The following is a 17,240-nucleotide window of genomic DNA, read 5'->3' as shown; positions in this document are numbered from 1 at the left end:
AAAAACGACTAGATGCAATAAAAATAAAGATCTTTCCGGGGGCGTTGTTACGAGCCAGGCACTGTTTTAACTGCTTTGTATGTATTAACTCGTCAAATACTAAAAAAAAAAAAAAAAAAAAAGGAAAGAAAGAAAAAAGAGGTAAACATACATATATATATATATATATATATATATTTTTTTTTTTTTTTTTTTACAAGTACTGGAATTGGGACACCTGGGTGGCTCAGTCGTTAAGCATCTGCCTTCGGCTCAGGTCAGGATCCCAGGGTCTTGGGATCGAGCTCCGCATCGGGCTCCCTGCTCAGCGGGGAGTCTGCTTCTCCCTCTGCCCCTCGCCCTTGCTTGTGCTGTTTCTTCTTCTTTTTTTTTTTTTTTAAAGATTTTATTTATTTATTTGTTTGACAGAGAGAGACACAGCGAGAGCAGGAACACAAGCAGGGGGAGTGGGAGAGGGAGAAGCAGGCTTCCTGCGGAGCAGGGAGTCCGATGCGGGGCTCGATCCCAGGACCCTGGGATCCTGACCTGAGCCGAAGGCAGACGCTTAACGACTGAGCCACCCAGGCGCCCCTGTTTCTTCTAATAAATAAATAAAATCTTTAAAAAAAAAAAAAGTACTGGAATTGACGCACATACCAGGTAAGTGATAGTTACACAGGCAGGAAACATCAAATACCTTCTTATCAGACCAAATTGCTATGCAAACATTATGTACAAATCGGTCATTGTCTCACATATAAACAATGACCGATCCAGAGTGGCAATAGAAGAGATCCCATTGAAAACAGTAACAAAAATATGAACTACTTGGGAAGAAAACCGGCACAGAACGTTCAGGAACAAGGGAGGTGGGGAGGAAGGCAGGAGACTAGAATGCTCTACCTCGCGGGCTGCAGGCTTTCCACCTGCCCCCAGGTCCACTCTGCACGCCTTTCCATCCTGCTCTGTGTCCCGGGAGGCTGAGCTATATGAACTTCATCAACTGGTTGGTGCTAAAGGCTGCTTGGTGGGTTTAGCCAACGTGGAAAGGGGTCAGGGTATTTATCCCCGTGGCTCCCTCCCTTTGCAAGGCTGGGGGTAGGGCTGAAACCCTCTAATGATGCTCTCGTCAGGTGATGCTCTCCTTAAGACCACTCTTCCCCAATTCTACTGATTGTTCCTTCCCCTTGCCTTTGGAGGCCTGGGGTTGTGAAGACCTGCCCTGAAGTGCCCTACTCACCTGATTTCCCTGAATCCTGTCCAAACTGTCTTTAAAAGAAATCGGAGGGGGAGACGAACCATGAGAGACGATGGACTCTGAAAAACAAACTGAGGGTTCTGGGGCGGGGTGGGGGTGGGAGGATGGGTTAGCCTGGTGATGGGTATTGAGGAGGGCGCGTTCTGCATGGAGCACTGGGTGTTATGCACAAACAATGAATCATGGAACACTACATCAAAAACTAATGATGTGATGTATGGTGATTAACATAACATAATAAAAAAAATTAAAAAAAAAAGATTGGGAGGTCAGTTCCTTACTACGGTATCTACAAATTTATATGTGTTTTTGTTTGTTTGTTTTATTTTTTCCTCAGTGCACCCATTTCTGTAACTAGAAAATAAATTCACTTTTTAGTAGGAAAAAAAAAATAAGGCACTTTGCTAAATTCATCAATTTCTTTCTTTGAGCGTGCCACCTGTTGCCGGCCAGGACCCAGGAGTTGGTGAAGGAGATGTAAATAAATGAAGAGAAGTAAGTCGCCGTTAGGGCTAGAGTCCACAACACTGTAAAAAATGGAAATCTTGTTTAAATTGATTTATAAATGCTGTGCAACCCCAACCAAATACCAATAGGATTCCACGAGTAACTTGCCAGATTGACTCTAAACAGGGAGGCATTTTGGAAATCAGTTGGGCATTTTTCTTTATCCCAAAGATTAGGGTTATCTCCTAAAATAATGACACCTACGAGGATGAACAATAACCCCATAATATCTCAATGTTGATTTTGTATTCAAATTTGCCCAGTTTGTCCCCCAGTGTCATCTCCTTTCATAGAGAAAATATTTGTTATAGAAACAAGGCACTGGATCTGACTGGGTTAAGACCACATGTGAGGGGGCACCTGGGTGGCTCAGTCGGTTGAGCGTCTGCCTTTGGCTCGGGTCGTGATCTCGGGGTCCTGGGATCGAGCCCCATGTGGGGCTCTCTGCTCAGCGGGGAGTAGGCCTCTCCCTCTCTCTCTGATCCTCTTCCGCTTGTGCTCTCTCTCTCTCTCTGTCTCAAATAAATAAATAAAATCCTTAAAAAAAAAAAAAAGAAAAGACCACATGTGAGAATAGCCAGGTAACTTCTAAATGGAAAAGTACCAAAGGGAGGATTTCGCTTCCAGATCTATAAATGCATTATAACGATGCATTGCCTACGGCACAGTCCCAGCACGTCAATGAAAGAGAGGAGATACCAGAATTAAGCAAAGGCACATATGGGACATTAGTTTAAAGTCCCATCAATGACAAAAGAAATTATTAAAATAATGTTGGGCAGCTGGCTTAAAGTTTAGAAAAAATTCAGTTATAGTCTTACCTCGTTTCTTACACCAAAATTAATTTCAGATGGTTCAAAAATTTAAATGTAAGACCTTGAACATTAAAAGTACCAGAAGAAATCATAGAGAGATATTTTTACAATCTTAAAGTGAGAAAGCTGTTCCACATATGAAGACAACAACAACAAACAAAAACCCAACAGCAACAACCTCAGAGTCTGAAAGGAAACACTGAAATAAATATTTGACTACATAAAAATAAATCTACTCTCTCATCTGCCAGGGAGGCTTTGTGATCAGTAAAGACACATCCAGGTTTCATATGGTAAGATACTGAGAAATGATGATGCTCTGTACGTGGCGTATTGATTATGCTTTCTTGTCTTGTTATTGATCTTCGATTCGTATCTCCTAGCTCCCCAATGATACTGCAGATCCCGAGAGTTAGGAATGCGATGTCCCCAGCATCCTGTCCCCAGCGGGTACTGAAGAAATCAAGCTTCATGATGAGAAAGATGAAAGTGATCTTGAAAACAAGAACAATTCGATCAGTTAGGTTAATCTTGAGAGGAAGATGGTTACACAGATTAATCAATTGAAGTGACCAGTCATCTGATGAGTTTCACTAGCTGTTTAAATTAACCAGTTTGGTCGAGTGCCACTTGTCTAGTAGTCAAGCATAAAGAAAGCCTATTTTTTTTTTTTTATTCAAAAGATCCTAAGTCCTCCTTAAATCAATGTAGTGAATTCAGTAGCAGAATGGTTATTGACTTTCTAATAATGGATAATGTCATTCTACTTTAACTTCAATTATATCAGTGGCCTGGTTGTTTAAATAAAATCTTCCTTTTTCTGCCCAACTTGATCTTGAAAACTTTCCGCTCTATAGAAGAGCAGAAGGAATTACACGACCCAGCCTGGAGGCCTGCTGCCTGAGTGCAAAAGTTGTTAAGAGTGTACCCCGTTGGTTTTCTCTCTTTGTTTGTGGATATATGTGTATGTATTTGTTTTCTTAATCATTTGAAAGTTGCAAACAACATGACATTGTACCCTAAGCACGTAAGCCTGTATCTCCTAAAATAAGGATGACAACTAAGAGTTAACAATAATCCCATAATCCTATCTCATGTTGATTCTATATTCACATGTCTCCAATGTGTCCCCAAACCATCCTTTATTAGCTTTTCCTTTTTTTTTCTGATGCAGGAGACACTCAAGTGTTCACACAGTGAGTTTGGTTATGTCTCTGTAAACTTTTCACACTCTTTCCTTATACAAAACCTTTTTTTTTTAATGGATGTCACCCCCAAAGGTGACTTTAAGCTCTGTGACAAAAACGTTCTCCTGAATGGCAGACCTGTATTTCCAGTTATGTGCTGGACAGTTTCATATATACAAAGAGGGACAAATTCTTCTAGAACAAAGCCCTAAGATTTTGAAACATTAAGGTGTAAAAGCTGGAAAAAAGTTTTTTTTTTTTTACATAAACTAAAAAAAAAAAGAACACTGCCATTTAAAAGCTACAAGAATTTTCTATCTCCTTAGAGATAGAGGCAGCAAAATTTGTTATATTCTTTTCTTTTGGGTTTCTTCTCTCTTTCTCCCCCACTCCCACCCCCACCCGTTCCTCTCTCTGAAAACATTTTGGGTTTTTTTGGTTTTGGTTTTTTGGGTTTTTTTTTAAAGGTTTTATTTATTTATTTGAGAGAGGGAGAGCACAAGCAGGGGGAGGGGCAGAGGGAGAAGCAGACCCCCACTGAGCACGGAGCCTGATGTGGAGCTCAATCCCAGGACCCCAAGACCATGACCCTGAGACCACAACCCCAGCCGAAATCAAGAGTTGGACGCCCAGCCGACTAGAACCACCCAGGTGCCCCTGAGAACATTCTGAATGGGGCTTTTAGTTGGGCAAATATAAGGCAAGGCCTTTTTTTTTTTAAAGATTTTTTATTTATTTGACAGAGAGAGACATAGCGAGAGAGAGAACACAAGCAGGGGGAATGGGAGAGGGAGAAGCAAGCTTCCCGCGGAGCAGGGAGCCCGATGCGGGGCTCGATCCCAGGACCCTGGGACCATGACCTGAGCCGAAGGCAGACGCTTAACGACTGAGCCACCCAGGCGCCCCATAAGGCAAGGCCTTTAACTTTTTCTTGACTTTTAACAGAAAATACATAGTCATGAGGCAAGAACTTATGTATAGAAAACAGAAAAAGAAAGAACAAAAGGAAGGAAGGAAGGAAGGAAAGAAGGGAGATAGACTGTTGGGACTCTTAGGCAAATATAAAGGACTTCTGGGGGCGCCTGGGTGGCTCAGTCGGTTAAGCGTCTGCCTTTGGCTCAGGTCGTGATCTCAGGGTCCTGGAATCAAGCCCTGCGTCGGGGTCCCTGCTCCGCGGGAAGCCTGCTTCTCCCTCTCCCGCTCCCCCTGCTTGTGTTCCATCTCTCGCTGTGTCTCTCTGTCAAATAAATAAATGAAATCTTTAAAAAAAAAAAAACATATATATATATAAAGGACTTCTGTTTTGTATTTTAATAGATAGTATACATTTATGTATACTAGACCCCCAAGACCACCCCAGGTTTAACGATTCATGAGGAAGATTAACGGGACTCAGCATATAGTTTACCCACAGCTATGATTCTTTATAGTGAAAGGACACAAACCAAAATCAGTAAAGAGAAAAGGTGCATGGGGCAATGACCAGAGGAAGCCAGGCATAAGCTTCCAGAATCTTCTCCCAGGGAAGGCCCACAGGAAGCACTTAATTTCCCCAGCAACCAGTTGACAAGACACATGTAAAATGTTGTCTACCAGGGAAATTCATTTTAGAGACGAAGCACCCAGGGTTTTTTGTGGGGGACTGGCCATGTAGGCACCCTCTATCTAGCATGTGCCAAAATTCCAGGCTCCCGGACAGACAGCTGGTGTTCGACATACATCTTAGTGTTTACAAAAACAGTTGAGTTGCAGTGAGTCACTCTTATCAGTTCTGGGAATGGTGAGAAACCACTAGAAATCCCAGTCCCCAGATTCCAAAGGCCGACCTTCAAAGCTTTCTGAGGAGAGCCGTCTGCAGCCTGCCCTGTCGTCTCTTCTGTACGATACCGACAGACACCCATGCACAGATGGGTACGGAGGGAAAGATGGTCCACTCTCCTCGCTCACCATCCACCCAGTTCCATCCCACCCCCACCCCCGTCTCTACAAGGAACCATTGTCTGTGGTTTATCCTTACTTGTCTTTCCCAGGTTTCTTTATATCTGCAGACCACTGGCCTCGGGGAGTGAAGGACCAGAACTTTCCCAGGCCCCAGAAGCCAGCCCGTCTGTCGGAAGCGGCCTCGGCTTTCTGATTAGCCTAGCTACTTTTTTGGCGAAATGTTTTTCTTTTTCTAGGTCACACAAAGGATTTTCCTGACCTCCCTTTGTGTATCTGTAGACCTTGCCCTCCTTTGCAGAAAGAACCGAGTCCTCCCGCATGTCACGAAACAGAAACCGGATGCCCCTGGCTCCAGCCCGAGCACCGACAGAACGTCGGCTCGGCATCAGGAAACGTTGCAGGCCACTGCATTCTCTCTGCTGATGAACCACCCTGAAGCCCTTTCAAAACCCCTGGGCCAGGCAGAAACCTCGGAGTTGGCCTTTGAACAAGAGCCTGCCTTCTCCCCGGGTGGCCGGGCTCCTGAATAAAGCTCCTATTCCTTGCCGGTCAAAACTGGTCTCTTGAGTGATGGCCTTTCCGGACGAAGGCCAGCCGAACTTGGGCTGGGTCACAGTACACTTTGTTAGCAAATACTTTGTTCCTCTCTTGCTTTTTCCATTCAGAGCTCTTCTACGCCTTCTGCCCCTGAGGATGTACAGGGAGCATCCTCCTGCTTTTCCCACAGCTAGAAAGCATCCCGCTTCTGGATATTCCCCAAGTTGTCTAACCATCTCTCTATCGACGGACATGTGGCTTGTTCCAGATCTTCGCTATTACAAGCAGTCATGCAACGACTAACCTTGAACTATGAAGGACCTTCTGCTGAAGAGTTCATTGTCGACTACCCCACAGGCTGAGTGACGACACACAGATGGCCACATTGTTGGCCCAGTCCCCTGCGGCTTCGTTAGCTCAAGAGAAATGAAGCAGTGAGAACAGGCCTCTCATTGGCTGGATGCCTCGTACTTGGTTTTCTAAGCCTGACTGTATTTTTTCCTTTTTGGTGGAAATAAAGAGGATCAGGCATGGCCCTTGGCGGGTCGTTACGGTTTCGTGCAGGGTTGCTAAATGTAGCAAATTGGTACAGACTTATACTAAACAATTATTTCTTGTTTATCTGAGATTCAAATTTAATTGGGTATCCTGGACTTTTATCTGGCAGCCCTGGTTTAGTGTCATATTTTTAATCTAGCGACTTAAACATTGCAAAACTCCTGGGATTAGGTCTCTGCCATTGAAAGCTGGCATCCAGCGCGGCAGCTGAGCAAGCACTCAGCTGGGGACAGAGCCCCATGTTGCAGTCCCTATCCTGCCGTTGGACTCCAACACGGACACCAGAGTAGTTCCGCACGAACTTTGCATCATACATCCTCTCCTAAAGCTGATGGGAACCTAAATTAAGTCCCTTTACACAAATTGCTCCAGTCCACCGAATGCTGAGTTCCCAGCACGGGGAAGTATGACGTCTTACGTTTCTCTGTGTGAGTTGCTTGCTTTGGGTGAGCACGCGAGCCAGGGGTAGGTATTAACCCCCACTCCCATTCGCCGATTTCTGCTGTTCCCACCCGCAGATGCTGGCCTTCAGGGTCTGCTGGATAAAAGGAAGAGACGACTTTAATGGCAAGCATCATGGTATTTTTATAACGAGTCTGAACTTTTTTTTTTTTATTCCCAAATGCCTTTTTTTTTTTTAAATATTTTATTTATTTATTTGAGAGAGAGAGAATGAGAGACAGAGAGCACGAGAGGGAAGAGGGCAGAGGGAGAAGCAGACCCCCTGCTGAGCAGGGAGCCCGATGTGGGACTCGATCCCGGGACTCCAGGATCATGACCTGAGCCGAAGGCAGTCGCTTAACCAACTGAGCCACCCAGGCGCCCCCCAAATGCCTTTTTATTCTCATCAATCAAGGAACTCAAAACTCCAAATTGGACTCGCCCGATTTCTACCAGAAACCTGCCACTTCAGGGCGCCTGGGTGGCTCAGTCGTTAAGCGTCTGCCTTCAGCTCAGGTCATGATCCCAGGGTCCTGGGATCGAGCCCCGCATCGGGCTCCTTGCTCGGCGGGAAGCCTGTTTCTCCCTTTCCCTCTCCCCCTGCTTGTGTTCCTGCTCTCGCTGTCTCTCTCTGTCAAATAAATAAAATCTTTAAAAAATAATAAGAAGAAAGAAAGAAAGAAAGAAACCTGTCAAGCAGTTTACAAACTTACTATACAAATGTAATAGAGTTAATTCTCCGGAGGCTTGGATAATTAATGAAGCATTTAGATATGAAGATAGCATGCGGAAAACAGCCACAACCAACATTCGCATTCCTTTTTTAAAAAATCAGTGACAATGACAAATGTCATATTAATACCTGAAAAGCAAATTATTTTTTTTAAAGATTATTTATTTATTTATTTATTTGAGAGAGAGAGAGAGAGACAGAAACAGCATGAGAGGGGATAGGGTCAAAGGGAGAAGCAGGCTCCCCACTGAGCCGGGAGCCCGATGCGGGACTCGATCCCAGGACTCCGGGATCATGATCTGAGCTGAAGGCAGTCGCTTAACCAACTGAGCCACCCAGGCGCCCAACAAATTATTTTAATACATCCTGAATGGAGTGCCATTTCCACGATGAGTCTGAACTTTTAACCCCTTCAGTTAGATAGAACCATGACCGTTTTCAAATAATATTCTTTTTTTTTTTTTAAAGATTTTATTTATTTATTTGAGAGAGAGAGAATGAGATAAAGCATGAGGCGGGGGGAGGGTCAGAGGGAGAAGCAGACTCCCCGCCGAGCAGGGAGCCCAATGCGGGACTCGATTCAGGGACTCCAGGATCATGACCTGAGCCGAAGGCAGTCGCTTAACCGACTGAGCCACCCAGGCGCCCTCAAATAATATTCTTTGTTAGAAATTTGCAGATACTGTGAGCCGGCTCTCTGTGAGAGGCAGAAGCAGAAGCCTACAGAATTCATTGTAAAGCCCCAGTATCATCGTTAACCTTGTCTTTTGCTTCTCTCCCCCCACCCCATAAACTGAAATACCAAGTGCCTCTCTGCTTAGTCCTGTAAGTTTCATTTCACCTCGAAATGAAAGTGTTCTGAAGATGCCCTCGACAGGATATGCAAATTCGTATAACAAAACCCTTCCTTCGCATCAAGGGCTGGTCCCCAGTAAGTATTAGTGTTCACCAGATGACTCCAAAGGGTCAGATGCTTTGAAAAAAGGCCCCAGATGCAAATAATGGCGTAGATGATGTGGTTAAAAAGAGAAAAGGCTATTTATGGATGTAATGGTCTCCAGGCAGTTGTCTGTCTCGTCATCTGGTTTCCAAAGCCCCAAGAGCGGATTTGTTAGTAGCGAGGCACGGTGGAAAGACACTCGCTTGGGATTTGAGGGACAGGGCTATCTCATAAAAAACGTTAACTCGCATCCGCACGTTCCTTCACCCTGTTGATGATTCCGTTGAGTTAGAAGCACCATCATTCACAACACTTGAGATGTTGCTGCGAAGGTATTTGGTGGATGCGATTAACCTTTAAATAATCAGTTAATTTTAAGCAAAGGAGATTGCCCTTGATAACGTGGGTGGGCCTCATCAAATTAGTTGAAGGCCTTAAAAGCAAAAACTGATTTCCCACAGGACAAGGAATTCCGCCCTAAGACTGTAACACAGAAATCCTACTTGACTTTCCAGCCTGTGGTCTGCCCTACAGAATTCAGATTTGAAAAAGTAACCATGATTTCATTGACTTTTTATTGTTCTTTACCTAACCAATGATATTGAAAAAAATGGTGTCAAATAAAACTACTTCAATTATTTTTCTCTTGGTTCTAGCTTCCTTCCTACTTATTAAAGGAGAGTCTCATATTAATAAAACCATTGGAAATTACTTAGATACTAAGCAGTGTGTGTTGAACCCCTTATTACAAATGATTAAGCACTATTTTGTTTTAATATTTTTTGGTAATAACTATATTTTCACCAATGGAATGTTAATATAAGAGCATTATCTTATACTTTGTGTTCCTAAAAAACCAGCATTGTCTTTTTCTCTTCATAAAATCAAAGCATTAGAGGGGCGCCTGGGTGGCTCAGTCGGATAAGCGTCTGCCTTCAGCTCAGGTCATGATCCCAGGGTCCTGGGATGGGGCTCTGCTTTAGGCTCCCTGCTCAGTGGGGAGCCTGCTTCTCCCTCTCCTCTCTCTGTCCCTTCCCCCTCACCCATGTTCTCTCTCATGCTCTTTCAAATAAATAAATAAAATCTTTTAAAAATTTTAAAAATAAATAAAATAAAAGCATTAGAAATAACTCAAATACCCCAAGCAACTAAGTACCTGGCAATGATAGTTAAATGAACACAAATATCAGAAACTTCTATTCTAGGTACATTTGAATGGTTAACTGAGTTGAAAACCATTATTCTCTCCAAATGTCCACAAAGCAGGCCTAACTTTTGGGTTGAATACAATAGTTACAATTATGCACAATGAAATGTGACTATAACTTATCGGAGTCAGAAGCATTTTTATTAAAGCAGGAAAGGATCTTCTCCTACATGACACACAGGAATCACTACCTCAGCAAGGGCCAGGCAACAATTTCATTGTTGTTGTTGTTGTTATTGTTTTTTAAAAATATTTTATTTATTTATTTGTCAGAGAGAGAGAGAGAGCACAAGCAGGGGGAGCAGCAGAGGGAGATGGAGAAGCAGACTCCCCACTGAGCAGGGAGCCTGACGCGGGGCTCGCTCGACCCCAGGACCCCGGGATCATGACCTGAGCTGAAGGCAGACGTTTAACCAACAGAGCCACCCAGGTGCCCCAATTTCATTGTTTTTTAAATTGAGATATAATTGACATATAACATTAGTTTTACGTGTTACAACGTGATGATTTGATATTTGTATATATTGAGAAACGATCACCACAATAAGTCTACTTAACCTCCCCCACCACACACAGCTACAAATTTTTTTAAATCAATTTCATTTTAACCAGTATTTTTTCGAAGCCCCTTAGGTGGTTCCAATATGCAACCAAGAAAACTTAGCCTTGCAGAGTAGTTCTCAAACTTTGGTGTATTGAACCCCGTGGCTGCCCCTCCTCCCCGTGCATGCCACAGCCCCGTACCCAGAGCTTCTGATACAATACGGCTGGATGGGGTCTGAGAATTTGCCTTTTTCCTAAGTTCCCCAGTGACGCAGATGCTGCTCATCCAGGACCAAACTTTGAGAACTGTCCTACAAAATTACCATTATCTGAAAACCACCCATGACCCAGTGCCGTTATCTTGAATCTCCCCATGTTGGTATGACTCTGAAAAAGGACCAGGCAATGATGGGAGTGCAATTGGGACTTTCTGGAAGAAAGAAGGTGAACAACCAAATCTACAGAAGCAAGCATCCAGGTTGATGGAAGTTAGCACAGCATACTTTGTGCTTTTCCTCACTGCCCTGAGGCTTAATGATAAAGTGCACCTTCCTCATACAGTGGTTAGTCATCAGAGGTTGCCTGGGTTCCAGCAAACATCTCTGGTTGAGGCAGCAAGAGGTCCTGTTTCTTCTAAGGAACTGTGTGGTCTTACTGAGCCAGTCACTTCATCCCTTTGAGCCTTAACTTAGTTTCCTCACCCGTAAAATGGGAGGGGACTCATTTGGTCTCGAATGTTCCATCTCACTCCAAAATCCAATCAATTCCGTGACATTTGGCAAGAGAGGTGATGGAGTCTATGGTTTGAGCACGGAAGACTTTGGCCATTTCAGCGCCCAGGAGTTCGATGGCCTTGGGCACCACCATTAGTCTTCGTGCTGGCCTCTCACAGCAGGGTGAAAAATCACCAAAGGGCCAGGAAACCCGCCACCTGCCCAGTGCACTGGAAACTCTGCTCTCCGGAGGTCACTTGAAGTCAGACTAAAATTCAATCACCTCTTTGACGTTTGCTCTGTTTTTTTGGGGTTTTTTTAAAGATGTTATTTATTTATTTGAGAGAAAGAGAATGAGAGACAGAGAGCATGAGAGGGAGGAGGGTCAGAGGGAGAAGCAGACTCCCTGCCGAGCAGGGAGCCCGATGCGGGACTCGATCCCGGGACTCCAGGATCATGACCTGAGCCGAAGGCAGTCGCTTAACCAACTGAGCCACCCAGGCACCCCGACGTTTGCTCTGTTTTAATCAGTTTCGTGATTAAAACAAAACCAAAAAACCCCACACCTCATGACCCATTCTGAGGCTGGAACCATTCCCAGAGGAAACTGAGAAAACAAATAACTTAGTGACTTACTCAAATCTCAGCCAACCCCTGCCAGATGTAGGGGTCAGTGTGTGTAGCCCTGCATCAAAAGGATAATGTCATTATTTCAGTATTAATTTCAAGTCCTACCCAAACAATGCCGCTTAATTTTTTAAGTGATTGATGATTGCCATTGCCTTATTCACTTTGTTCCAGAATGCTTTTTTTACTTGAAAATGGTCCAGAAGCCAGGATGGATCTACTCTGGAATTCTGACCTGAATGAATGTCAGGAAAGAGGATCAAGGAAGAAGGTCCTGGTTAAAATCCATCAGTGGTTCTCGACCAGGAGCAAGTTTGCCACCCCACCCCGCCTCCCGGGGAAAATGTGGCAATGTCTGGAGACATGCTTTTCATTGTTACATATGTGTGTGTGTGGCGGGGGGTCGGGGGGAGGCATTACTGCCTACGTCTCTTGGGTAGAGGCCCGGGAGGCTGCTAAACCTCCTAGAGCTCACAGGGCAGCCTCCACGGCAAAGGATGATCCCGCCCAAAATACCATTAGTGCTGAGGTTGAGAAACCCTGACACAATTCTCCTGGGGGGGAGCAAAAGCAAATGGCCAGAGGGACAAAGAGGATGGAGCAGAGGGGATCTGTCCCCGGGGAGAGGCATCTGAGCCCAGGGAAAGGCTGGTCCTCATTAGCTCATCCAGCTTCCCTCCCTTTCCAAACTCAGCAGCTCCCCTCGTCCCCGTTTTCCTTCCTCACCTCAGGCCTTCCCTGCCCCCATTCTGAAATGCCTCCATCAGGGACCCTGAGACATTTCTTGGGGACAAAACTGGCTCTGGGGAAAATATGTGATAAACAGAAGAAGCTAGTAAATGTAGGAAAAAGTGCTTAACATCAGGAGCGCAGCAGAAATGGCAATTAAAACAATAAAGCAACTTAAAGCAGGTTTTTAACCTGGAAGAGATGTGCTCGCACTTTTTAAACAGGTGCACTTTTGTTCTATTTACATTTAATGCTGAGTGTGACTGCCTCGGTAGGCTCAAGATAGAAATGATTCTGATTTCAGATTTTTTTTTTTACACCATCAAACATACACAAAACCAAAGCAGGATATAGCAGAAAACAGGGAGGGGGAGAAAGCGTTGTGATCAGCTCTTTCTGACCACCCACCGCTGTGGCGGCCCTGGTCCCAAATAAATCACATCCAATCAAAATCCGTGGAAGCAAGTGGCATTTCTCAGATCGATTACAGTGCCTAACTTGTGTGCATACAACAAAACAGCTTCAAATGACCAGGGTCGTTCATGACTGCACCGATGCAAATTGGGAAGGAATTAGTGACTCATCAAAAACTAGTCTTCTTGTGCCATCTGGTTTTTCTCCGCACGCACTTTAATTCATAGGACGTTGTCTGTGAATCTTGTCTTCACCCAGTGTTGCCCTTTGAGGGCTCTGAATGCAGTCAGTGGGGGAAATGAACGCACCATTGCTGAGGACAGGGGTCTGTCCCCTTTTCAATACTAGGAGGCTGCTCAGTAGCCCAGGTCCTAAACAGAGGAGATTGTGGGGCTTGAAGAAATTTAGGGTTCGTTCCTTGGTCCCTCAGGTGAGTACCTGTCAGTGGCACTTCCTGAGTTCATTCTACAGCAAATATACATCAAAATGTGCCCCCCGGGGAAACACCCTGATGGTTTTAAAGAGTGACACAAATTCAGCTTGAGTCATTTTTTTTTTCTGTGGTTCATAGTCTTGGCGTCAATGTAAGAAGGTACTGGATTTCATGCTCCCTGTTTAGGGTAAATCAGAGAATTATACATCCTCAGACACGGAGGGCCAAGTGCTCACAGATCCATGACCCCTCCTCAATGCTCAGAAGGGCCATGCCCATTAGTGAACCCTCGGGACAGTCTGCCCTGGGGTTTCTAAAGACCACTGACAGTGCCGAGGGCTGCTGTGCTAAGGAATGGCAGCCGGGTCTCAAATGCATTTTCTTTTCTTTTCTTTTCTTTTTTTTTTTTTTTAAGATTTTATTCATTTGCGAGAGAGAGAATGAGAGAGAGCATGAGAGGGAGGAGGGTCAGAGGGAGAAGCAGACCCTCCACTGAGCAGGGAGCCCGATGCGGGACTTGATCCTGGGACTCCAGGATCATGACCCGAGCCGAAGGCAGTCGCTTAACCGACTGAGCCACCCAGGCGCCCTCAAATGCATTTTCTAAAAGTGCCTCCCTTTTTCCTCCTTTATTCGTGACTACAGCCCTTCGGCTTCTACAGTTACTTGACAAGTGGTTCACCTGATGGGTACGTAACCGTCTTGGCCTCTTTGGAACCACAACCTTTAGTTACTAGCTATTCCCACTAAATGTAGAAAGATAGCATAGCCTCCGAAGACTATAAAACCCCCTATTAAAGGGGACTTCAGCAATCATCTACCCTCTCATTTTTGCAGAGATACTCAGACTCAGAGTGGTGTAGACATTTTCCCAAGGTCACACAGCTTGCTAGTGGTATATCAGGAACCAGACTCTAGACTGCCACACTCCTGATTTAGGACACTGTCCACGGCATGCCATCTTTCGCTCTCCCAGTCTCTTTTTATTGCTCTTTTAAAATGTAAATGGAAAAATAAAAGAAAATGTAAAATGATTTCTGCTGGTTTTTCTTTTGCTCGTGGGACTCTGCCATTAGAACAGTGTAAACCGGGGCAGGGACGGGGGCGGGGGCGGATGGCGAGGAGTAGGTGCGGGTGAGGATGGTGGCAGCGGAGGCCACGAACTGCATCATGGAGGTCTCCCGTGGCCAGGCAGAAAGCAGCGAGAAGCCCAAGGCCGAGGACACAACGTCCAAAGATGACTACTTTATTCCTATGCTCAGTTCGGCACTCACGAGGAGATGCTGAAAGATAAGGTGCGCGCCCTTAGATACCGAAACTCCATGTTTCACAACCCGCACCTCTTCAAGGACAAGGTGGTGCCGGATGTGGGCTCAGGCACAGGGATCCTCCGTATGTTGGCTGCCAAGGCTGGAGCCCGCAAGGTCACTGGGATCAAGTGTTCCAGTATCTCTGATTCTGCGGTGAAGATTGCTGAAGCCAGCAAATTAGACCACGTGGTGACCATCATCAAGGGGAAGGTGAAGGAGGTAGAGTGTCCATGGAGAACGTAGACATCAGCATCAGCAAGTGGATGGGCTATTGCCTCTCCGACGGGTCAATGCTCAACACCGTGCTCTGTGCCCGTGACAAGTGGTTGGCACCTGATGGCCCCATCTTCCTAGACCGAGCCACGCGGTACGTGACAGCCATTGAAGACTGGCAGTACAAAGATGACAAGAGCCACTGGTGGGAGAATGTATATGGCTTCCACGTGTCTTGCATCAAAGATGTGGCCATCAAGGAGCCCCTGGTGGATGTGGTGGACCCCATGTAGCTGCTACCCAAGGCCTGCCTCATAAAGGAGGTGGACATCTACACGGTCAAGGTGGAAGACCCGACCTCCACCTCCCCCTTCTGCCTGCAAGATGCGGGATGACGGCGTGCCCGCACCAGTGGCCTACTTCAACACCGAGGCCACCTGCTGTAGCAAGAGCACCAGCTTCTCCCCCAGCTCCGAGCCCCCCCGGCCCCGCCACGCTCCTGAAGCAGACTGTGTTCTGCGCGGAGGACCATCTGACAGCGAAGACAGGCGAGGAGATCTTTGGCGCCATTGGCATGGGGCCCAGTGCCGAGAATAATCACGACCTGGTCTTCACGGGCCAGCTGTGTGAGCTGTTCCGCTCCACCGACTACGGGACGCGCCGAGGGGGCACTGGCTTCTCCCACCCCGGCCGGGCTGGCCCTGTGTGGGCCCGGGGGCTCCCCCTTCCTCTCATTCCCTCCTTCAGAAGGGGTCCTAGGGGCCTGGGCTGGGGAGAGCACAACGTGGATGTGTTTTCTGTAACTGACATTCTCTTTTGGTTGCATTTACACCAATGAATCCTCAGCTGGGGATAAAAAAAAAAAGTATAAACTGCCCTGTTTATATTGGGCACCACTTTTGGTTGGCTTTATGCTGGGAAGGAGAATCGAATCGGGTTGCTGTGAATGGCCTTGATCATGGTCTCTGTTACTGTAGGCAGTTCTTCCCCGTCCCCCGTCACTTCTACAGCCACTGGAAATATTTTCAACACACAACCATTTGTTGCCACCAAACACTGCCGTGGACAGAGACGGTCACACGCCAGGACAACGTGCCCTTGGGTGAGGGGTGGTGCTTGTGAGTAGACCACACGGGCACACGGCTTGGTATCTAGAAAATGCATGAAAATCTTGCTGCTTCACATCTACTCACAACTCATTCAAAGGGAAGATTTAAGATGCCTGCTCTAAAGGTGAAAATAGTGTACAAAACACTCAGTTCTAAGCCCTGTACGGAGATCTCATTCAATCCTCATCACCTCCGGACAGAGGTACTATTATCCCATTTCTCATCTCTGGAAACTGAGGCACAAAAGGTGAAGCAACTCTCCCAAAGAGTTTTTATTGTTGTTTTAACTGTACTAAGTGATGAAATCTGCTCCTGAGCATCATGTACTTTGCTCTCAGAGGGGAAAACAAGAGTTCAGAGACTACAGTAAAGCAAACCATTTCAGAACACAGCTCTGGAAAGCGAGGGCAGGGAGGTGGAGGGGCGTGTTCCTGGGCTACAGGGAAATAGATCAGCAAGGTGAAGATCTGGAGTAGAAAGGAGGGATTCTGTTTACTTCTCCACGCAATATCCGTGAACAATATGGTGACATGCTTCAGCCCTTAACTGCCATCTTCACTGGCCATCCTCACTCAAACATATCACGTACCAAATGCCCTATGCTGTCCTGCTTCAGTCGCTGCTGGAATACAGCCATCTGGTTCTGGAAAATTCTGCCATGAATTATCATCTATAATGGCAGTCCCTTCACAAAGCCCTTTCTGATCTCCCCAGCCCGATTCGATCCTCTGAACCCCTTAGTATTTCCTCTTTCCCTTTGACACTTAACCTGTCCACCCCGTAGGTTAGCTGGTAGATTTGCTAGGATCTGCCGAGATGAAATGAAGCACTTCCGAAGAGGGGTGACAGCATTATTAGGTGTAATTGTGAAGTAGAAGTTTTTGGATTCCAGCTCTCCTTCATTTTCTTCCTCCCTTCTAGTACATTCCATCATGTTATGTCTTAAGCTGTGATCTTCTCTGGCAGGCTGTTTTAGTTCTTTGTATTTTACTCAAACTTTTGAGACAAAATGCTGCCCCTCTCAGCACCATCCACACTTTAAAGCC

General features: G+C 45.7%; 1 pseudogene; it reads left to right on the top strand.

Annotated features, from left to right (window-relative positions):
• The first annotated feature begins 14,533 nt into the window (after window positions 1-14,533).
• Window positions 14,534-15,995, top strand: LOC123843356 (protein arginine N-methyltransferase 1-like; annotated as a pseudogene).
• Window positions 15,996-17,240: the final 1,245 nt, after the last annotated feature.

This window comes from Mirounga angustirostris, unplaced genomic scaffold, assembly GCF_029215605.1.
Source record: "Mirounga angustirostris isolate CCGP_5_RB_7025 unplaced genomic scaffold, mMirAng1.0.hap1 SCAF_11, whole genome shotgun sequence".
Lineage (NCBI taxonomy): Eukaryota > Metazoa > Chordata > Mammalia > Carnivora > Phocidae > Mirounga > Mirounga angustirostris.
Note: the sequence above shows the minus strand (reverse complement) of the source record. Positions and strands in the feature narration are given on the sequence as shown.